Below are 25142 nucleotides of genomic sequence, written 5' to 3'. Positions count from 1 at the left end.
CTCTGCCCAAAGCTCACCTCTGCACTCCCTGTCCAAAGCTTATCTCTGCACTGCTCTCATCACTCCACAGCTCACTTCTGGACACCCAGTCCAAAGCTCACCTCTGCACTCCCTGTGCACTACTCATCTCTGCACCCCCTCTCCACAGCTCTCCTTCTGCGCTCCCTGTCCAAAACTTACTTCTGCGCTCCCTGTCCAAAGCTCATCTCTGCACTCCCTATCCCAAGCTCACCTCTGCACTTACTGCCCAAAGCCCACCTCTTTTTCCCCTGTCTTTTATCTTTTTATTCTCTATCCACAGCTCACCTCTGCCCTCCCTGTCCACAGCTCACCTCTGCACTCCCTGTCCAAAGCTCACCTCTGCACTCCCTGTCCAAAGCTCATCTCTGCACTCCCTGTCCAAAGTTCACCTCTGCACTGCTCTTATCACTTCACAGCTAACTTCTGCAGTCCCTATCCAAAGCTCACCTCTGCACTTACTGCCCAAAGCCCACCTCTGCACTCCCTGTCCAAAGCTCACATCTGCAGCCCCTGTCCAACGCTCACCTTTGCACTTCCTGTCCAAAACTTACTTCTGCGCTCCCTGTCCAAAACTTACTTCTGCGCTCTCTGTCCAAAACTTACTTCTGCGCTCCCTGTCCAAAGCTCATCTCTGCACTCCCTATCCCAAGCTCACCTCTGCACTTACTGCCCAAAGCCCACCTCTGCACTCCCTGTCCAAAGCTCACATCTGCAGCCCCTGTCCAAAGCAGCTCACCTCTGCATTCCCTGTCCAAAGCTCCCCTCTGCACTCCCTGTCCAGAGCTCACCCCTGAACCTCTGTCCACACCTCACTTCTGCACTCCCTGTGCACAGCTCATCTCTGCAACCCCTTTCCAAAGCTCACCTCTGCACTCCCTTTTCACAGCTCACCTCTGCACTCCCTATCCAAAGCTCACCTCTGCACTCTCTGTCCAAAGCTCACCTCTGCACTCCCTGTCCAAAGCTCACCTCTGCACTGCTCTTATCACTCCACAGCTCACTTCTGCAGTCCCTGCCCAAAGCTCACCTCTACACTCCCTGTCCAGAGCTCACCCCTTAACCTCTGTCCACAGCTCACTTCTGCACTCCCTGTGCACAGCTCATCTCTGCAGGCCCTGTCCAAAGCTCACCTCTGCCCTCCCTGTTCACAGCTCACCTCTGCACTCCCTGTCCAACGCTCACCTCTGCTCTCGCTGTCCAAAGCTCACCTCTGCACTCACTGTCCAACGCTCACCTGTGCTCTCCCTGTCCAAAGCCCACCTCTGCACTCACTGTCTAAAGCTCACCTCTGCACTCCCTGTCCAAAGCTCACCCCTGCACACCCTTTCCAAAGCTCACCTCTGCATTCCCTGTCCAAAGCCCACATCTGCACTCCCTGTCTAAAGCTCACCTCTGCACTCCCTGTCCAAAGCTCACCCCCGAACCTCTGTTCACAGCTCACCTCTGCACACCCTGTCCAAAGCTCACCCTGCACTCCCTGTCCAAAGCTCATCTCTGCACTGCTCTTATCACACCACAGCTCACTTTTTTTCTCCCCGTTCACAGCTCATATCTCCCCACTGCTCCACTGCTGCTCCCCCATTTGAGCTCACTTCTACATTCCACATTCACAGCTCCCCCCTCTTTCTCAGTTCATCTTTCCACCCCCACCCTACCCCACCCAAGGCTCACTACTCTGCCTCAGGCTACTTATGCAGTCCTTTTACCCCTCACTCTGCCTAGCTGTCTCCTTTCTTCCAGCAGCCAGACTGGCTCATTTAACTCCCACGGTGTTTGGTGTATTTGTCTATTGATAATGTTGTTGTCATCCTGTCAGCCTACAACAAACAGAATTCTGTTCCATTTGGGTAAAATGTTCTAGTAACTAAGGACAATGATACATGGCACCTCTCAAAGTTATTTGATCAGAACATTAGTAGGTCTCACCTATACACAAGCATTATTTGTACTTTTTCCATCAACATTCTGTGTGGTCAGGAATACAAACAAACATTTCAAGGCCAACATTTTTGCACTTCCACCAACATCTCAAAGGGAATAAGTGCTGGTTTTATTCACATTTGATTTCTTTATTGTGATCTGAGATAAATGGCACAGTTGAATAAAGCTGAAATAATTTCCTATACAAGTTGCAATGATAGATAGATAGATAGATAGATAGATAGATAGATAGATAGATAGATAGATAGATAGATAGATAGATAGATAGATAGATAGATAGATAGATAGATAGATAGATAGATAGATAGATAGATAGATAGATAGATAGATAGATAGATAGATAGATAGATAGATAGATAGATAGATAGATAGATAGATAGAGATTAATGTAAATATAAAATATTGCAGGGCAGTAAACTAGGTGGTGAAGCTTGTAGGTCTGTTTAACATTCCCAGGCCACTCTTAGTGTATACAGAGTTCTATAGCCCAAGCTGAGATTCTACAGCTTAAAGAGGAAGTAAACCCTCCTCTGCAACTTGTACCTATAGGTAAGCCTATATTAAGGCTTACCTATAGGTAATGTAAATATCTCCTAAACATGTACCGTTTAGGAGATATTTACCTTAAATGTAGCCAGTGACATCACTGGCGCATGCGCTCTGAAGAAACAGCCGCTCGTGTCGTTCCTTCAAAGCCCCGTGCCGTGACCGTCGGCTTCAGTGTGCATGCGCGGGAGTGACGTCATCGCGGCTCTAGTCAATCAGATGGCTGGATGCCGCAAACCCGGAAGAAGGGCGACAGAACGTGTCACCCATGAGAGAGGTGAGCGGGCGGCACTTTGGGGCTTCGTTCTAAGGTAAGTATTTCATAATGAGCTAGTATGTGATGCATACTAGCTCATTATGTGTTTGTCTTTCAGGTGTTCGTTTTAAAAAAAAATAAACATTCTGAGGTTTATAACCTCTTTAAGCCACCTATCCTACCCCTCCCCAGAGTAGTGGCTCCTTCCACTGCCCTTCAGAGCATTGATACCTCCCACCCTCTCCACAGCTGTGACTGTCTCAATCCATCTTCCCATCTTCCTCCCCCAGTGGAACAGTGGATCCTCCTACAAACAGTATCTCCCCCTGCATAGTAGTTACTCCTTCCATATCCCTCCTCCTGTGCACAAATCCAAAGTTTCAATGAGATCCAGAGCTTGTTTAGCTTTCATTGTGCTCTGGAACCCTATGTATTAAAAGTGTGTAAAACAAACATTGTTTACAACAAAAATTATAAAAAGCAAAAAACTGACCAAAAACCAAATTGTAGTTTCCCTCTATAGACTGCCAGTCTGCTGTTTTTTTTCTATAGAATATTTATTGTTTACATTGTTTCCTCCACCGGAGCCATGTTGGAAAAGATGACCGGACACTCAGATCAATTCTGGTGGGTCTCTGGGGACAATTAGCTCCTGTTCCTCGATCCAAACTGGCATCATAATGGAAGCCGGCTTATTTAACACAGAAAGAAGCCGCACCGTCGTCTCTTGTCCAACGTTCAGGGAGAAGAAAAAAAGAATAGTAAATTAGAATCTTATTTGAAGGCTCATTTACTGCCTGTAGGTCTTGCTGCCCTCTCCATATACCAACAAATTGCAGACTGGAAGAGTGAATAATATAATTAAATACGCCCACTCCAAGAAATCTATATCGTAAGAAAGAAATCCCAGAGAATGGAGCTGTGCCAAGCTGAGTGTCTTTATATGCTGAGGAAAGGGGTGCAGATGGGCACATCACGGCCAGAAGAATGATAGATATCAGAAAATCTACAAAACAAATAATGACTAATGAATACTAGAGAAGCGACTTAGGATACTAAATTCAAAATTCTGGAACTATTGGTACCAGCAAGTCTTAACTACCGAGTTTAAAATCGAACAGCAAGCAAAAGTTGACCTGTATATTTCAGCAACAACCGAAAGTACCACTAAACTCTTCAAGCTAAATGATAAGACTAAACGTCTTCAACAATTCTGAAACCTTAATGTATCTTCTGGGAGCTTATTGCTGAGGGGGGCTTAATTGGGTTGGGCCAATACAAGGGAATGGTTAACAATGTTGTTGTAAGAGGGAGAAGTGTTAGTGAAGGTGAGCTATCAAATTGGTTTAAAGTTGGTGGGTGGCACTCTTAGTGGTAAAGGTGGTAGCCTCCATTGGCAGGAAGCCATTTTACTAGGGAAGAACATTGTAAACGGTCTTGCCTACCCTCTCGTAGACTGTGGGGTCTTTTTTGTTTTTTAGTCAAAAGACAAGTGTACTTGGGTGTTAAATGTGGTGTCAGAGGTGGGACAGCTAGAATCGGTAGATTTTGGTTGGCAGGTTTGTTGCTGCGTTTGAGCTTCTGCACATGTAGGCAGGTGCAGTCTACTTTCTCCATTGCAGGTGGCACTCAACCACAGCGGCATTGCAGAGGGAGCAGAAATCAAGTGGAACCTAGTGCCTCTATGGTTTCCCGGGTCACAGGGGGCAGCTATCCGATTTGATGCTGGCATCCCATGTGACTCTGGCGACCATCTTGAGTCCGGCAGAGTGTTTTTAGGACCCTGGCTCCCGGGCTTGGTGTGCATTTTGCCTGTGGCTAGGGAAGGGACAGGTCATCCATTGTCAGGGACAAATCCTATCATCAGGAAGAGGTTCTTGAGGTGTAAGGTAAAGAGCAGGTATATGCTATCCTACCTGGAAACCTCCCCCACTTGGGTATGGACTGGCCTGGCATTTCACTTCTCGAGAGAGACACTGTCAGCATGCCTGTGACTTTCTGCTGCTGACTTCTTGCTGTGACCTTTGAGTGCTCCCGATCAAGTTGTCTTCCTGTTAGGCTTGTTTTGTATTGCTGAACTTTAATTACAATATATTCCTGTTTCTGTGTATCTGGACTGAGTGCTTTCTGCTGCCTCACCATGATGCATCTACCCACACACAGGTCTGGTGGGCTCAGCAAAAAATCTTTGAAAAAGAAATGTGAACAAGCCAGAAGTCAGAAGATTGCTTTGGCTGCTAAACAAGCTGCTGATAAGGCCTGTGCTTGTAATTCACACTGGAAAAGGTAGGTCCAGTTCACTTCTGGTTCACATTGTTGCCAGTCAAGCTCTGATGAAGGTAATGTTTGGACCCCTGAAACATGTTGGCTACTTTTTTGGATTGTACATCTGACTTTTAATGAAATATAGTTGTATCTGGATCTCTTAGCAGTAATGTGTCAGTTTCAATTCACGTTGCATTCTGGAAGTGTCCCTTGGGAAAATCCAAACTTTCTTGTAGATGATAATATAAGACGTAGACCTTTTAAGTCTTTCGGGAGTTTGCACCTTCACTCAACTCCTGGCCTAAAGAAACGGCATCATGACTACTTACCAAAACCGCCTAAAGAAACAACATCATGACTACTTACCACAACCGCCTAAAGAAACAGCATCATGACTACTTACCACAACCGCCTAAAGAAACAGCATCATGACTACCTACCACAACCTTCATTTTCAAAGTATTACCATCAGAATCCCTTCTTCTTAACAAAAATTTGGTCTACATTGATGTATAAATGAGACGTTATACATATACAACCCATCTGATCATCCAATACCTGCCCTTGTTGAAGGGCCGAAATGGTTTTAAAAAGTGGGCAACTATGACCCATCTGTTGTCCCCCCCAAGCCCTTCAGGTCTGGCATCAATTTTAAAATGGACCGCACTCCAATAAATAATAGCCTGGCCCCCCCCCCCCCCACAAAATCTATACTAGGTCCTTAGGCATAGTATGGATTTTAAGGGGAACTCCAGGCCAAAAAAAATGGTGTGGGCCCCCCCCCCAAAATCCATACTAGACCCTTATTCGAGCATACAGACCAACAGGCCAGGAAAGAGGGGAAACAAACGGGCACCCCCCCCTTCCTGAACCATACCAGGCCCCATGCCCTAAACATGGGGGGGGGGGTTTGGAGGAGGCTGGCTATCAAGACCTCTTAGCAGTGGTGTGGCACTTCAATTGCAATTTACGTTGCAAACTGGAAGTGTCACTCAGGAAAATCCAAACTTTCTTGTAAGGGATCTTGGAGATCTTGGAGATGATAATTTAAAATGTAGTAGACCCTTTGTCTTCCAGGAATTTTTACCTTCAAAGTCCTTAATTTTCAAAATACTAACAACAGAATCTCTTCTTCTTAAGAAACATTTGGTCTACATTGATGTACAAATGACAACTCACACATATACAATCCCTCTGATCATCCAATACCTGCCATTGTTGAGAGGCCGCAATGGCAAGGCCAAATTATAGAACCACTTCCCTCCTTGATTAAACAGTGTGAGTAAAAAAATCCTCTTGCTAGAGATTGTTTAATGGCCCAGGTTCATTAACAACCCTTTTCTGGGTGAAACATTAGAAGGAGATGGATGAAGACTCCGAAGGTTTTCGGTTTGATGGAGCCTCTAGAAGAGGACTGATCTAAGGCTGTCGATTACATCCAGATGAGTTTTTGTTGTGCCAAACTTTTTTTTCTTGTTTAATTTTCCAGATAAGACAGTGACATTGAGCTGCGGGTTTTATGTGGCTGTTAACACATGGTAAAATAACATGGTTTGTGATGTCTCCATTACCCTTCCCAGTAATGTTTGCCGCCGAACACTCACGTTGATTGAATTAAGCTCAGGAAAGTTTTGTAAGCTTCTTTTTCTATTCTTCTGCACATTCCAAACCATCATTTGGGACAGGCTGGATGTGGAATGTTGTTTATAAGGAGAGATTTATCTAAATTAAAATAGCATGTGAGAACATTAGAGAGTCGAAGTGCTGAGCCAACACTTACTATTACTGGGAAGGGTGGGGAATGAGCCTCTGCTGGATGGCTCATGTCAGTATTAGTAACATTTAAAAAAAAAACAGCGATACTAGCTCCCCAACAAATACGCTTCCCAAAAATTGATGCCTGGTTATTACTGACATTTGGAGAATTAACTTTTTTTATAGGGTGTCTAAATTAAAATTGGAGTCTTTTCCATTTTGGACATTTAGTAATACTTCTCTTCCCCAAACTATAGCAGGCCATGAACTATTGTAGCCAAGCTGAAACCTTTGGTCTCTTACCCACAAGAGAATCCCCTCTGACATGTTTAGCCTCATAGACGATTTGAGCTGATTAAGCCCCTACTGGGTGAACCATGTTAGAGGGCATTCTACTGTGGGTAGGAGACCAAGCTGAAGCCATTTTTTACTAAGAGGAGTTCACTATATGCCAAGGCAGTCTGCGGACATGCACCCTTTTGTTGTAGTCCTCGATGCGTCTAACGAGCCAGTATTCACACTGACGGGCACCTGCAAACATGGTGGCCAGTCACCCGAGATTACAGGTTGGGGTATTCGAGCAGTATCAACTTTTTGATTTTTGGTCTACCAAGCTGCAACCCTTGTCATTGCATTGGCTCTTCTAAATGTAACATTTCTGTAGCAGAAGAAAAAATAAAGCTTTAAATAAAGTATGACGCTGTCTACATTTTTCTTGGTTATTTACCTTTCTATTGAGGTATTGCGTTCCCTGTCCTTTCTGCAGCTTAGGGTCACCCAACATGGCTATCATGGACAAGGGGAGGAGATTGGAGAACAGTCCAGGTCATTTCAACAACATACCTGAGGGTAGATAAACAGGTTACTGAGGTAGCAGGCCAGATGACTGTAGAGCTTGCCAGAAACTGCATGGAGGCACAAGGAGGTGCCACGGAGGTACACAAGGAGTACTAGGAGTCATTAGATGATACAAGATGCTCTGCATTGCACTGGAGTCATGGGGCTCACAGGGGCTTACTAGTGTCAGTAGATGTTCAAGGTACACTGGAGACAATTGGGTTGATTTACTAAGAGCAAATAGACTGTGCACTTTGCAAAGTGCAGTTGCCCTCTGCAAGTGCAGTTGCTCCAGAGCTTATTAAATGAGGTAAAACTTCACTTTGCAATGAGTACTCTATCACACACAAGGAAAATAAAAAAACAGCATTTTTGCTTGCACATGATCGGATGATAGTAAATGAGCAGAAGCTCTGCTGACTTCCAAGCTCTGAAGCAACTAAACTTTGCAAAGTGCACAGTCTTTTTGTCACGGAACCATGAACCAGACGTACAACAACAGATAAGTGAAAATAAGAAGGCTTTGTTGAAAATCAAGCTGTAAAGCAAAAGTCCAAACGGATGGCGAAACCGAGGCAGAGTCCTTGCGAAGCCAGAGGTCAGGAACCAGGAGGGTAGTCAGACGAAGCCAGGATCAGGAACCAGCAGGGTAGTCAGACGAAGCCAGGATCAGGAACCAGCAGGGTAGTCAGACGAAGCCAGGATCAGGAACCAGAAGCAGCAGCAGTCTTAGAAGCATGTGAACACAGGAGGACCAAGCAAGGAACTGAAGCCACAGATCTCCTATATATATGAGCTAGGCATCCAGCTCCTCCCAGTGGGAAGGAGGAGCCGCAGGGTGGGAGGCTACAAGAAACCCAGAAACCAAGATGGCCGCCAGCACATGTCAAACGAAGGAGAACAGCAAGGAGGTAAGACCATGACACTTTTTGCCTTTAGTAAATCAACCCTGATGAGTACTATGGGTGTACTGGAGTAATTGGGTACAATGTGCGCAATGAAGTCACTGGATGTACTGTGCACACTGGAAGCACTGGCCACACTAATGTCACTGGGTGTATTGGGTGCAATGGAGCGTGAGGGAACAGTCAGTGCACTAGAGTCATGGAGTACAGTGGGTGTACTGAAGTCACTGGATGTACTGGGCACACTGGATGTACTGGGCCCACTGGAGTAACTAGGTGTACTGGGCACACTGAAGGCACTGGTCACACTGGAGTTATTGGATGTACTGGGCACACTGGAGTCATTGGATGTACTAGGCACACTAGAGTCATTGGATATAATGGGCACACTGGAGTCACTGAGTGTACTGGGCACACTAAAGGCACTGAGTACACTGGGCACACTGTAGTCAAGGGATGTACTAGGCACACTGGAGTCACTGGATGTACTGGACACACTGGAGTCATTAGATGTACTGGGCACACTGGAGTCATGGATGTACCAGGCACACTGGAGTCATTGGATGTACTGGACACACTGGAGTCATTGGATGTACTGGACACATCGGAGTCGTTGGATGTACTGGGCACACACCAAAGGCACTAGGTATACTGAGCACATTGGAGTCATTGAATGTAATCGGCGAACTGAGCAGTTTGGAGTCACTGGGTGTACTGGAACCACTGGAGTAACAGGGTACACTGGGTTCACTTGAGTCACTGGATGTACCGTTTGCACTGGAGTGACAAGGTACACCACTGGGCACACTAGATTTACTGGATGTACTGGACATAATGGTGTCATGTCATAGGATACACTGAGCATGCTAGAATCAATGGATGTACTGGGCACTAGGGATCATCGAACGGTTCGGGTCCACCATCGGTTCGGCCCGAACATTGGGTGTTCGAGGTTCGGCCGAATTTAGAACTTTTTGCCCAAAAAGTTCGGAATTCGGCAAACAGAACCGACCAAAATGCAATGCTTCAGGAAATGGGCTTTAAAAGCCTGTGATTGGACCAGAACCATTAGCAAAAGCCAATTGAGGGGGCAGGAGAATGCTAGGAATGTGATTGGAGTGACTAGGGGGTCCCTAGACCAATCATTAGTGAATACGCCCCCCAGTATATAAGATCGCCCCCGCCATATTCCTAGCATTGTTATACTGGACATGGAAGAGAGTGGAAGCAGTTCTGTTAATTTTACTTTAAAAGTGTCATTTAGCATTTATTAGTGTGAGGAAAGGGATATCTAGTGTAGTTAGAGTGCTCCTTTACACTTTAGTTAGCTTCAAAAATTTAGTTTCCGTAGGGAAAGTGTTAAGTGTCAGGGGACCGTAGTGTAGTGTAGGGTTAACTGGCAGTGACTGCTATGGCAGGGTGACAAAACCCCTCCATAGCAGGGTGACCGCTATAGAGAAATGATCATTTCTCTGAATAGCTTCGGGACAGGCATATGGCTTCTCACCAGCCAAACATTTTTTATGCTGCAGGGACTGCCACTGCCAGTGCTTTTTTGAGGACATGTTTGATGTCAGACATGACATCTGAACATGTGTATAGGGAAATAAATGCTTGCGCTAATGAAATCATTTACAGTAATATATTTCTGCTACTATCACACCTATATATGTCTAGGGGTATATATTCAGACATATATGTCTATATATACCCCCTATACACATGTTCAGATGTTTTGCCTGCCTCAAAAGAACCCAAAAAAATGCCAAAAAACGCTAGCGTCAAAAAAAAAGAAATGCCCAGGTGTGTTTTTGCTGGCATTTTTTGGGGGGGTTTGGAGGCAGGCAAAACATCTGAACTTGTGCACAGTACCACTATACACAAGTTCAGATGTTTTTCCTGACTGCAAAGAACCCAAAAAAATGCCTGCTTTGAAACCGGCTAGGTGTTACAGGAGCGGAGCCAACCCCCTGTCAGAAAGTTTTCTAATACAAACAATCCTTTTTTTTTATGGTTCTGGACATGCTACAGAGCTGAAACTTCACAGGTACACCTTTTAGACCCCCCCCCCAGACACAAAATCACACCAAAAAAGTTCGTAAAAATTGTCATTTTTGATAAAAAAGCCAATTATTGAAAAAATTAAAAAAAAAAAAAAAAAAGAGATTTTTAGATTTTTACTTTGGATTTCAGATCTGGGGGGTTTAAAAAGTGTACATGTGAAGTTTCAGCTCGGTAGCATGTCCAGAACCAGACAAATAAAGATAGTTTGTATTAGAAAACTGTCTGACAGGGGGTTGGCTCCGCTCCTGTAACACCTTGCCGGTTGGTTTAATAGAAGGCATTCTATAGAACATAGACATATATAGGTGTGATAGTAGGAGAAATATATTACTGCAAATGATTTCATTAGCGCAAGCATATATTTCTGCTACTATCACACCTATATATGTCTAGGTGTGTATATAAATATATGTATGTGTGTATATATACCACTATACACAAGTTCAGATGTTTTGCCTGCCTCAAAAGAACCCCAAAAAATGCCAAAAAAAATGCTAGCGTCAAAAAAAAATGCCCAGGTGTGTTTTTGCTGGCATTTTTTGGGGGTTTTTGGAGGCAAGCAAAACATCAGAACTTGTGCACAGTACCACTATACACAAGTTCAGATGTTTTTCCTGACTGCAAAGATCCCAAAAAAATGCCTTCTATTAAACCGGCAAGGTGTTACAGCAGCGAAGCCAACCCCCTGAACTGAAAGTTTTCTAATACAAACAATCTTTTTTTTCTGGTTCTGGACATGCTACAGAGCTGAAACTTCACATGTACACCTTTTAGGCCCCCAGATACTAAATCCAAAGTAAAAATCAAAAAATCTCTTTTTTTTTTCTTTTTTTTAATTTTTTCAATAATTGGCTTTTTTATCAAAAATGACAATTCTTAAGAACTTTTTTTTGTGTGATTTTGTGTCTGGGGGGTCTAAAAGGTGTACCTGTGAAGTTTCAGCTCTGTAGCATGTCCAGAACCAGAAAAAAAGATCATATAGGTGTTAAAGTTAAAGGAGGCTCCCGAACCACATCCCTGTTCTACTGAAAAATTATCTCTTTTTTTTCATGGTTCTGGACATGCTACAGAGCTGAAACTTCACATGCACACCTTTTAGACCCCCCAGATACTAAATCCAAAGTAAAAATCAAAAAATCTCTTTTTTTTTTTTTTTTTTTAATTTTTCAATAATTGGCTTTTTTATCAAAAATGACAATTTTTAAGAACTTTTTTTTGTGTGATTAATAGTTAATGGGGCATGACCCAGAACCCTAGGCACTTTTTAGGGGCATTTATTGGGTTTTGGGGCTTCAAAATGGTGTTTTTTGATTACCGAAGTTCAGGTCCCATTGATTTCAATGGGGTTCTGAAATCCGAACCGAACTTTCGTGAAGTTCGGGTGTTCTGGTCGAACCGAACTTTTCAAAAGTTCGATCATCCCTAGTGATTAATAGTTAATGGGGCATGACCCAGAACCCTAGGCACATTTTAGGGACATTTATTGGGGTTTGGGGCTTCAAAATTGTGTTTTTTGATTACCGAAGTTCGGGGTCCCATTGATTTCAATGGGGTTCTGAAATCCGGGCCGAACTTTCGGGAAGTTCGGATGTTCTGGCCGAACCGAACTTTTCAAAAGTTCGATCATCCTTACTGGGCACACAGGGTACACTGGGTAGACTGGGGTCACATAATAAACTGGGCACACTGAAGTCACTGAATGCACTTGGTGCACTGGTGTCTCAAGATACACTGGGTACACTGGAGTAACTGAATGTACTGGACGCACTGGAGTCTCAAAGTACACTGGGTATACTGGAGTCACTGGATGCACTGGGCACACTTTAGTCTCAAAGTACACTGGGTACACAGGCATCACTGAATGTACTGGGCACACTTTATTCTCAAAGTACACTTGACACACAGGCATCACTGAATGTACTGGGCACACTGGAGTCTCAAAGTACACTGGGCACACTGGCATCACTAAATGTATTGGGCACACTGGAGTCTCAAAGTACACTGGGCACACTGGCATTACTAAATTAAAAAAAAAAAACCAGCAAAAAAGAAGAAAAAAAAGCATGTGGAATGCATCCAGAAATGCATAAAAAATGCACCAGAATGTGTCAAAAACGCGTTAAAACAAACAAAAAACAAACAGTGGGAACGCGCATGCCTGCTGTTCGAAGAGTGAACCTCGTCTTTTGGGTTTGTAGATTTTCACTTTATTTTGCGGTCTCTGTAGGAAGGCGAGTCCTCTCCCTTCGCTGTAACAATGTCTTCCCATCACTCTCACAATGTAACAATGTCTTCCCATCACTCTCACAATGTAACAATGTCTTCCCATCACTCTCACAATGTAACAATGTCTTCCCATCACTCTCACAATGTAACAATGTCTTCCCATCACTCTCACAATGTATCAACGTCTTCCCATCACTCTCACAATGTATCTTTTTTTTAAAGATAAAAAAAAAAATTTGGATCAGACTTGATGGACCATTCGGTCTTTTTTTCTGCCATCACTTGTCTATGTTTTCTCTGTATCTATGTCATGGGTCCCCCATCTGCCCCCCCAGGCAGCCGCTCCTCTCCTTTGAGAACAATGCCCTCTCTGTTGGCAGTGACACACAATGCAGCTCTCAGTGACCCCCATGCCACAAGTGTGCCACCAGCACCAGCCAAGAGCAGAATGAAACAACAATTTAACACAGAGATAAAGTTTGTTTTCTGTCCCCCGACAGCCTGAAAGACGATCGGCAACCTCACAGCTGCCTGACAAATGCGATGACACGGGTCACCCGGCCAGGCAAGGGGGGTGGGGGGGGGGGCGTCGGCTCGGCGTCATTTCACATTAAATGGAGGAATTTCTAGAGTGATAATAAAACATTTTTATTCTAAAATTCTCATAATGGGCTCAGCAATCCAGAGATAATTACAGCTCGGGGGAGGCTAATTGATTGTGTCGGGGGAAAGAGTGTCCGCTGTTACGAGCGCCTTACGAGCGCGCAGACAAAATCAAGGGACTGAAAAGAACCGCAGAGTTTAAGGAGAGCTCCGACAAAATAAAAGCACAGGATTTTATAATATTAGACAGCTGAAATCACTATTACCAATTCATACTGATACAGAGAGAGAGAGAGAGAGCAACCAATGTACTAACCCAGAAACCTCATAAACTTGGTATATACAGTGCTTAGCATAAATTAGTACACCCCTTTTGAAAAGTAAGATTTTAATCAATATCTCAATTGTATCACTGCCCCCTTGAGGAAGGCTGGATTTCTCACCTTTTGGGGTCCCTCTGGGTTACCGATAGCAACTGCATGGAGAATCTTAACACTTTACTCTCCGGCTCAGTCAATAAATAGTCTAGGGATTGTTGCTTTTGCTGTTTTTATTTTATATGGGGATGGGAGAAGAGATGAGTGGGATACTCCAGAACTTGAACTATTCACCTTGCCACTAGATGAATCTGAGGTAAAGTTCCTAAATAGACAGCTGACTTAGCACTTATCTTCGGGTACTCGCCTAGCACCCCCTTTCACTCCACCAGCTGACACCCGTCCTCTGACTACTCTACTCCGGAGAGGCCCCCTTCCTGGTCAGGCCCTTTGACACGATCCCCTGTACTCACGATACTGTTTTTCCAGGTTTTCAGTGTCTCAACTCCTCTTGGTCAGCTCTTTTGGACCTCTGGGTTCATCTCCTGCCATCTGGCTCACCAGGCCGACTGCCTGTTACCATACACCAACCACTGAAGAAGAGGAAGCGGGCCGCCACCCTCCTTCCAGGACTCTGCTCACCAGCCAAAGACCCCGAGCACATGTGCTCTTGGCTTTTATACTACACCCCACAATTAGGAAACTTTCAGCCCAGGGGGGCAAGTACAAACCAGAGGCCCATGGTGCTGTGACTCGGCCCCCCACCCACTCTCCCTCTTCCCGGCCTCCTCTTGACCCCCATTCCAGGCTGAGCTCTGCTCCAGGTACTCTCTATTCCCAACCTGGCCAGCAGGGAGTGGTTGGGGTAGCTGGGACAGCTTGGTTGGAGCTGGCTGGGGGAGGAGAGTCTCCAGTTTACACCATCCATGCTGGGCTTTGTCCTTGTCTTCAACCCACACTTAGTAGGTCAGCGGCAGGGACCTTTTACTTCTCTTCACCAGGAATCCTTTAGTCATGTCTTTGGCAGAAGCGGTGCATCCTTTTTATGGGGCATCAGAGCGGCCCAGGGGGCAATTACCTCCCTGCCCCAGTCCTCCCCTGCCCACAATGCACCGAGACAACCAGTCTGTGCCAATCACTGGGGCTGTATCAAAGCCTGTGTCCTCATTGGCCAGGCTTCCTCCACTGTCCAATGTGCCTCAATATTGGACCAGTTGGGACAATCCCTCAGACCATATGAATCACACACTGAGCACATCGAGCAGACCTAACTCACAGATCCTTCTCCCTGTTAAGCACAGAGCAATATAAAATTTCCCTGCTGCTCCTCTGATAGGCAGACAGAGCCAAAAACTATACTCACTCTCTAGCACCTACCTAGGAGGAAGCTACACAATGAACACAAAAACAATTTAAAAAACTTTGACAAAACTGAGTTTTATAGAACATTTGTTTAGCTCATTACATGAAAGGAAGTTTAATAATAAAATTTAGATTACAAAATCTTCAGTTTTACTCAAATTATTTGATTCAAAAATGATTACACCCCACAACAAAAACTTCTCCATCTAGTTTTAGCACTGCCCTTGTAAGAGCTGCTAGATGTTCACTCTGCGGGTCTCCCTGGTTACCAGCACATGGCTATAAGCAAATGTAATTTCCTTATGCGTCTTGGCTCACACTTCAATAATCAATGCAAGGGTATTTGGTTGTTTGGTTGTTTATTTTATAATGGGGATAGGAAAAGGAAATAGTGGTATACTCCAATTTACTATTCACAATATTTGAGGACTTCTATCTTCTCTACTTTGCTTTTAGATGAGGATCAGCCAGGCTGTTAATTCATCCTGCCACTTTGGATGAATAGGAATTAAGTCTCTTGGTTCCGTCAAGACGACTTGGTGGACAATCTCTTATCTTCAGGACACTCTCCCTAGTATCCTCTCTCTCTCTCTGCTGACACCCGTCCACTGACTATTCTACAAGCAGGGGTGGCCCCCCTAAAGTCAGGCCCCTTGGCACAAGTCCCTGTACTCACCAAACTGCAGCCACAGGACCTCCAGTGTCTCCCCTTTCAGTCAGCTTTCCTGGACCTCTGGGTTCAGTTCCTCTCAACCACTCCTCTGGCCCTCAGGACGACCTCCAGCGTTTGCATGGCACCTCTACAGAGGAGGAGGGAGCCGCCCCCTCCCTCCGGGACTCTACTCTCTAACGAAAGACGCCTCAGCTTCTGACTTTTATACAGTATCCCAGAATGCACCGAGGTGACCTGCCCTCTGCCAATCATCAGGACTGTATCAAAAGCCTATGAAACCATTCCTCAGGTTTCCTCCCACTTTCCAACATGCCTCCCTATTCGACCAGTGTGAAACACTCTTTAGACTGAATGAATCGCATACTGAGCACAATGAGCAGACCTCACTAACAGATCCTGCTCTTTGGTAGACAGAGAGAAACATAGATTTACCTACAACTCTGGTAAGCAGACAGAGCTCAAAACTAGGGATCGACCGATTATTGGCACCACCGATATATCGGGGGCTGATATGCACTTTCCCGATATATCGGAATCGGCCCCTGAGGTTACCGATATTGCCGATATTTAGGGAAAGTGCTGTACCGGAGTGATGCCTGCAGCTAGAGGCATCACCGCGGTACCGGCATCAATAGCCAACGGCCGGCTGTCTTGCAATGACAACCGGTGCGGCTGAGAAGCCACTCGGCTGTCATTACAAGGAGTGGGAGGGGACGTCTCCCCCCTCCCACCGCCTTCCGCAGGTCGCCCGGGTCTCCCGTCCCATCGGGAGACCTGGGCATCCTACCTCCATGGCCACCGAAGAGAAGACCTGATCAAAGCCGCATTCATCATGACATCACTTCTGGGTACTCGGCGCCAAATTAAAAAAACTGACAGCATTCAAAACAGCCAAACTTGGCGTTTTGAATGCTTTTCAGTGCTGAGGAGGGGTTTGTGGTCTTTTAGACCCCCAGATCCCTCCACAAGGAGTACCTCTGAAAAAAAAAAAAATGTTTTTACATGTGCGAAAATATCGGCCAATACCGATATCCGATGACCAAAATATCGGTATCGGCATTAAAAAAACGATATTGGTCGATCACTACTCAAAACTATACTCTCTAACTAGCATCTACCTAGGAGGGTGTTATATAGTATTTTTTTATATGTCCTCCATGATTTGTAAGGACAGCACCAAGTCTTCTAGGCATGGAATGAACAAGTTGGCGACCTTTTGCAACATTTATCTTTTTACATTCTTCAAGAACGACCTCTTTTAGAGCCTGGATGCTGGATGGAGAGTGTTGCTCGTCTTTTCAGAATTCCCCATAGGTGTTCCCCGTTTTGTTCAGATCATGAGACATACTTGGCCACCGAATAACTTTCACCCTGTTCTTCTTTAGAAATGCAACAGTGGCCTTAGATGTGTGTTTTGGATCGTCATGTTGGAAAAGTACACGACGACCAAGGGCGCGGGGTGATGGTGGCATCTTCTCTTTCAGTATAGAGCAGGACATCTGTGATTTCATGATACCATCAATGAAATGCAGCTCCCTGACACCAGCAGCACTCATGGAGCCCCACAGAAGGACCCGGCCACCACCATGTGTCACTGTAGGCATTTTTCTTTGTACTCCTCACCTTTGTGACACCATACAGTTTTGAAGCCATCAATTCCAAAAACATTTATCTTTTTCTCATCACTCCAGAGTACAGAGTCCCAGTAGTCTTCTTCTTTTTCAGCATGGGCCCTGGCAAATTCTAGGCAGGCTTTTTTGTACATGGGTTTTAGGCAGGGTTTTTTTTCTCAGAAAAAAAGGTGCAGGAACTCAACCCATACTGCACTTGGAAAACACAGGAATCCAGACCTCAAGTGATAGTGATAAACAGGGAGCAGAGGGCCTGAGCCAAAGGTGGTGGAACTGAGTTCCACCAAGTTCCAGCTGAAAAAAAGCCCTGGCTTTAGGAGAAGCTTCCTTCGTGGATGACACCCATGCATGCCATTCCTTAGCAGTGTACGCCGTATTGTGTCACGGGAAACAATCACCCCAGTTTGGCTTTCTATTTCTTTAGCTAACGGCAGTGAACTTGCATGGTGATTTCCTTCAGCCCTTCTCATCTAAAGACTCTCCTGTCGAGGTGATCACTTCCATGGACGGCCTGGACATCTCTGTGAGATGGTTGCAGTTCCATCTTTCTTACATTTTTGTATCACTTTTGCTCCAGTATTCTGACTGATAAGTAAAGCTTTGCTGATCTTCTTGTAGCCTTCACCTTTCTTGTGTAAAGAAATGATTCGCTTTCTCAGGCCTTGTGACATTTTCTTCCATGTGGTGCCATTACAGACAGCATGAAATGGGAGGGGTTTTCTTTGTTATTATATATACTCTATCAATATTTTTATAGAATCCCATTTGTATGGCTAGCTGAGGCATTAGTGATCCCTCCATGGAGATTTGCACCTTCTCTCCAGTCCTTGCATACCCTTATGACGTGTGTAGGCTTCGTTCCTCAGTTCCCGGGTTAGACATTCCCAGAGAACTCCACACATCATGTGGAAACAGTTTTCAGTTTACTTGTAAGTTTGATCTGTGGTAGGCATTGATTTTAGGGTTTGATAACCATTTGGATACGCTGCTGTTCACACATATATGCAGTGGTGTATTTTGGTTTTGAGCTGCCCTAGGCAAGACTAAAACTGGGCGCCCCCCTCCCACTCCTATGTAAATTTGCCCCACCTCCTTCTGTATAACAGATGTGACTCTTCCCAGCAAGAATCCCTGAGATCTCACGGGGGGGGGGGGTTGATAAGGGTGGATGAGAGAGGGAGAAGGTGGTGGGAGAGAGAGATAGATAGAGAGGGTGTTGGGAGAGAGAGAGAGGGTGTTGGGAGATAGAGATAGAGGGGGTGTTGGGAGAGAGAGAGAGATAGAGAGAGAGAGGGGGGTTCGGAGAGCTAGAGAGGGGGTGAGAGAGTGATATGAGAGAGAAAGAGAGAGAGGGGGGTGAGAGAGAGGGGGGGTGAGAGAGAGGGGGGATGAGAGAGAGAGGGGGGGCGAGAGAGAGAGGAGGGGATGGGAGAGAGAGAGGAGGGGATGAGAGAGAGGAGAGGAGGGGATGAGAGAGAGGAGAGGAGGGTGAGAGAGAGGAGAGATGAGAGAGAGAGAGGAGGGTGGGAGAGGGGGTGAGAGAGGGAGAGGGGGGTGAGAGAGAGGGAGGGGGTGAGAGAGAGGGGGGGTTCGGAGAGCGAGAGAGGGGGTGAGAGAGTGATATGAGAGAGGAAGAGAGAGAGAGAGGGGGGATGAAAGAAAGAGGGGGATGAAAGAGAGAGGGGGGACCAGAGAGAGAGGAAGGGATGGGAGAGAGAGAGAGGAGGGGATGAGAGAGAGGAGAGATGAGAGAGAGAGGAGGGTGAGAGAGGGAGAGGGGTGAGAGAGAGGAGGGGATGAGAGAGAGGAGAGAAGGGTGAGAGAGAGGAGAGGGGGGTGAGAAAGGGAGAGGGGGGGAGAGAGAGAGGGAGGGAGGTGAGAGAGAGAGAGAGAGAGGGGGAATAGAGAGAGAGGGAGAGGGGGAAAGAGAGAAGGGGTGGGTGAGAGAGAGAGAGAGGGAGTGGTGGGAGAGAGGGGGGTGGTGGAAGAGAGAGAGAGAGAGATGGGGGTGGGAGAGAGAGGAAGAGGGGTTGGGAGAGAGAGGAAGAGGGGGTGTGATGTCACTGATTGCTAGACGCCAGTGGCTCTAGCAACCAGTGGCTAATGGAGTCTCAGATGGAGGCGAGGGTGGCTATTTTGCTGCCCCCCTGCAAAGTGCTGCCCTAGGCCTGGGCCTTGTCGGCCTAGGCCAAAATACAGCACTGCATATATGTTTTTTGTAGATACATATAGATTGCATCTTTTCCTGAGGAAGTGTATTTCATGAAACGCGTCGAGCATATAGGAGGCAATCCTATTTTTATTTTCTACATCAATATGTATTGAATTGCTTGTTGGTACTACCTTTGTTCAAGATGTATCTACATCAACGCTATTCCAGTCCATTAATTCTATACTTTATCGAACCTGTTATGACTATATTGTGCCATTTATGTATTTATACAATTATTTGATGTACTTTTCCCCCCAGGATGTACTAATGTTATCATCTGTGGATCAGTTCATTTAATAAATTATTGTTTTTATAATACATCTATCTGTTTTCTCATATCTACAGTATGTATTCATACATTATATTTATACATCATACAAAGCTTGGTCACACACCTCACTCAAAGTCCCAACTCCCTTTTCCGGTTCTCTTTGTTAGCCACTTCTGGACCGGAAGATTTTCTCCCTCAATGACAAGGCCATTGTTTGCGATTCGGCACTGTGTTACTTCAACGAATAATTGCGTGGTTGGGCGACGCTGTACCCCAATAAAATTGATGTTGTTTTTTTCCCATAAAAAGAGCGTTATTTTGGTGGTATTTGATCACCTCTGCAATTTTTATTTTTTGCGCTATAAACAAAAAAGTGCCACAATTCTGAAAAAAATAAAAAAAAAAACAATATTTTTCACTTTCTGTTATATAATATTCCCAATAAAAAAAAAAATTAAAAATCACATTTTTTCATAATTGTAGGCCAATTTGTATTCTGCCGCAATCCCAACAAGCGTATTTTGATTGGTTTGCGCAAAAGTTATCATATCTACAAACTAGGGGAAAGGTTTATGTCATTTTTATTTCTTTTTTACTAGTAATGGCGGCGATCAGCGATTTTTAGCGGAACTGCGACATTGCGGCGGACAGATCAGACCCCTAACTGATATTTTTGGGGGGACCAGTGACATTACTACAGTAATCAGTGCTAAAAAATCTTGTAATAATGACACTGGCAGGGAGAGGGTTTTTTTTTTTTATTTATCTCTATCAATTTAGTAACTATCTATTATAAAGGTTGGTGGGAGGAGTCACTATTCTGGGGCGGGGTAGAATAGGTGGAAGGAGTCACTGCTCTGGCTCAAAGTGATTAAAAAAGGTAAATTTAAAAAGATAAAAAAAATAGCAAACACATCTATACTTACAGGCACGTACCATTGCACAGAGCGACCGCGAATGTCCTCTTTTTGGGTCCCCCGCCAGTGCTCCTGGCCCCTCCCCTCTGTCCAGTGCCCCCATGGGAAGCCGCTTTCCATGGGGCACCCATGCTACTTCCTCCGACACAGACAGCAGGACTCGGCCCTGCCTCCTGCGTCACTTGATTTGATTGACAGCAGTGGAAGCCAATGGCTCCCGGTGCCCCAGCAAAGCCAGTGAGACCCGGAAGAGAGGAGATCAAATGAGGGCTCAGGTAAATAAAAGGAGGGTAAGGGGGGATGCTAAGGAATGCATTAAGGTTAGCCACTCACTAGATTAAAGTAGAATCTCGGCTTGTACACTCCGGTGGCGGGTCAGAAGGTGGATGTAGCCCCAGGGGTCCCGCAGAGTAGAATGCTCCGTGCTGGTCGGATGGACGACAGGACGCTAGGCAAAGGATCCTCAAGTCTAAAGTCTACCGGGTTCCAGGTACGGATGGGCGGCAAAGGGCCACACTGGAACGCAGCGCATGCTGCGTGACGTCACCGGAGATAGAAGATGAAACGACGCGTTTCAGAGCTCGCACACGACTCGGTGGTCCTGCATCCAAAATGTAGGAAATGGAAATGTAAAAAGGCCTGCAAGCTCCACCTTCTGGTTTATTCACCTGAAATATTTTTTATTTACATAAATCTATCTATCTATCTATCTATCTATCTATCTATCTATCTATCTATCTATCTATCTATCTATCTATCTATCTATCTATCTATCTATCTATCTATCTATCTATCTATCTATCTATCTATCTAATTTATGAATTAATAAAAAGCCTCCGCAGATTAGTCAAGGTGGAAATGGGTGGTGGGGGGGGGGTCAGTGAAATCACAATCCCCACCTTGTCCAATCAGAGAACACTGCTACTGTGATTTCCAGCTTCCACAGGGATCTGCCAGGTGCCACATACATACTTATACACCCATTTTAGACCCATTTTTAATTGCTACAAGTTAAACTAGTGCTTCGGCTTTTGGTTGGTTTACTACAAAGAATTGTTCTCTTTTAGATATTTATAGCCATAGAGGTGAGCGATGAGTGATTGTCGCTGGCGATGCACAAACTCAGTCGTTGGGCTACAAGTGGCTATAAAAATTACTGATTATCCATAATTCCATACAAAATTACTATAATTTCCTTACCAAATATTTGGACAAAAAAAAAAAAAGTGCTGGCCCTTTTACTTCCAGCAGATTGTAGGTTCCGCTGTGCCGCCCTTTACCCACTCCAACCGTCACGTGAATTTAATAAAGCATAACATGAAATAAGAATAAAGAAGAAAAGCCCAGTTTGTTTTCTCCTTTGTTGGAGTGTTTGGAATATGTGACATTTGTGATGGGGAGGGAGCGTCGTGCATCTCTCTCCCGCAGGATGACAGCGCCCGTTATTACCGGAGCAGAGTACTTATTACGTCGGAACATGGAGATTAAAATGGATTGCAGTGCTGACAGAAAATAGCAGGTCTGGAGGTAACATTTGGGTGACATTTCTCCATGTCGTGTCTCCCTTTGATGGATATTTTCACCTTGCGCTATCATCAGTCAGGGGATTAACCCCTTCTGTGCCTGGAAGCGTCAAGGACGATGGGGGATTACGTCTTCAGTAAAGATGCGAGGTAACTGGGAATGGAGGTAGCTGTATCCATTCTACCGAACAACACCTAACAAATGTCTGAAAATGGAAATTGTAATATATTCATTTTTTTTTCTTTTTTATAATTTTTATTAATTTTCCTAGGAAGAGTTACAAAAGATATAAGAACAATGGCATTTTGCGGTTACACAAAAGAAAAACTAACTGTGGGATGTTCATGTATGAAGAGAAGTCACAATAAAGTTTTAGTACGGGGTACTGTTATAAATGTTGGGCTTCTGGTAAGGATGTTGTCTACCCCACCTAGACACCCCACCTGTGCCGCAGGTATGGAGACAACATAACCAGACCAAATTTACAATTTTGTCACAAGTTAGCCTGTAGTTTTGTTTGTATCTCTTACCTCCTTGCTGCTATTGGCTCTATCTTGCCTCCCTTCACATGTGGTGTTTGGCTTCTCTGTTCTCCTATGGGCGTCGCCTGCTCCACTGTGGGTTATATCCTGTTCTTGTCTATTACTCCCTGTGTGCTTCCCTATATATACACATGCTCAGTGCACTGCTCCTTGCTTGAGCAACATCGCTGTTCTCTGAGCTCCCATCCGTGTACCCCTTGGCTATTTTATCTGATTTCCTGTGTACCGACCCGGCTTCGTTTCTCCGTCTATGTTCGTCTGCTGCCTCTCCTGACCTCGGCTTGTCTCTTGGATCTCCTTATAGTCTCCTGTTTACTCTGCACACGCCAGCGGTCTCCACATCCTCAACTGGGCCTACCTGGGGGCCGCGATCTGGTTCCAGTCTGCTGCAAGTCCATCCCCACCATCAGGGGCCCTGGTGAAGAAGCAGGCTGGGGCTTAGACTCCGCGCCCTGTGGAATCCTGAGCTGGGGATCTGTAAGGGCTCACTACCACAGACTCGCTGACAAATTTCTTTACAATAGAGGTGTAGAAATGTAGTTACTCATAAGATAAGGCAATTAGTAATTGATATCCGGAATTAAGGAATGATGCAATATTCATATTTCTTTATAGATAAACTTGAAGTTGTTCAACTTAAAGAGTGATTCCACTCAAGACTGATATTTCAGTGTTTGGTAAAAGTTGGAGAGCTAAGCTACCTGATAGTCCCCTCTATCTTATGGGGCATCTATTGGTAAGGTCCTGTCTTGAGTTGCAGGCTCTCCACACCTACTGGGCCCAAGTACATTTCCAACATGATACCTAATTAGGCTATTAGTTTCCCCACCCAACATTGTTTCTTGACCTTATGCTTATGGAGTACTGGTGACTCCTTCTTGGGGAATGTGTGCTTGGTTGGAACCTTCCTCCATCACTGGTGTGTATAGGATTATATGGTACTTTTGCATATGGACATGCGCACTTAAAGTGGATTTCCACCCATTTTAATAAGTTTAGATGTATGTAATCCCCTTAAAAAATACTTTTACTATTAATAATATATTATTATTATAAAGAGACTATTTCTTTTTTTTTCCGCAAGGAAATACCTTTTTTTCTTCTTTATTGATCCTCACTTCTGAGTCTGGCCGCCTATAGGCGATTACGTCATTCGGTGATTCACAAGGGCTGCTGGGATGTATCCCAGCAGCCCTTGCGAATCGCCTAGTGATGAAATCTCGCATTATTACACCGGCACCAGCTGTACTCGGATGTATTGCATTGAGTCCGTGCTCCGCCCCGCCTCCGCTCAGTGAGCTCTATGGGATGTATTGTTTTGAGTTCGCGCTCCACCCCACCTCCTCTCAGTGAGCGTGGACTGAAAGCATTACATCCCGTAAAGCTCACTGAGAGGAGGCGGGGAGGAGACGGGGCGGAGCACGGACTCAATCCAATACATCCGAGTACAACTGGTGCCAGTGTAATAATGCAAGATTTCGTCACTAGGCAATTCGCAAGGGCTGCCTGGATACATCCCAGCAGCCCTTGCGAATCGCCGGATGACGTAATCGCCTATAGGCGGCTGGACCCGGAAGTGAGGATCAATAAAGAAGAAAAAAAGGTATTTCCTTGCAGAAAAAAAAATAATTGTTTCGATTGGTAAAAGTATTTTTTAAGGGGATTACATACATCTAAACTTATTATAATGGGTGGAACTCCACTTTAACCAGATGTGTCTTATTTGTAGCGTTTTTCTCATTTTTTCACTGTTTGTAAAATGTATTCCCCACATAGTGCTTCCTTTCTCCATCTTTACTTACCAGTACTTGTGCCCTGTAGTGTGTCATCATGACATATGTTTTAGGTGATGAGGTTGATGTTGAAATAAAAGCGGCATTGAGAGGGGAATCAAGGGGCACTGATAGTTGTGAGGAGGAGATTAACCACTTAAACCCCGGAAGATTTTACCCCCTTCCTGACCAGGGGGTATTTTGCGATTCGGCACTGCGTGAATTTAACGGACAATTGCGCGGTCATGCGACGCTGTACCTAAACAAATTTGACGTCCTTTTTTCCCCACAAATAGAGCTTTCTTTTGGTGGTATTTGATCACCTGTGCGATTTTTTGATCATGCGCTATAATCAAAAAAAGAGCGACAATTTTGCAAAAATAACAATATTTTTCACATTTTTTTTATATGAAATTCCCCCCAAAAAAATGTAAAAATCTAAATTTTTTTAAATTTTTGGCCAATTTGTTTTCTGCTACCTATGTTTGGTTAAAAAAAAAAT

The sequence above is a fragment of the Pelophylax lessonae genome (genome assembly GCF_965119305.1).
Source record: "Pelophylax lessonae genome assembly, chromosome: 13".
In the NCBI taxonomy this organism is placed as follows: Eukaryota; Metazoa; Chordata; class Amphibia; order Anura; family Ranidae; genus Pelophylax; species Pelophylax lessonae.
The sequence above is the reverse complement of the archived record's forward strand: the minus strand, read 5'-3'. Positions refer to the sequence as shown.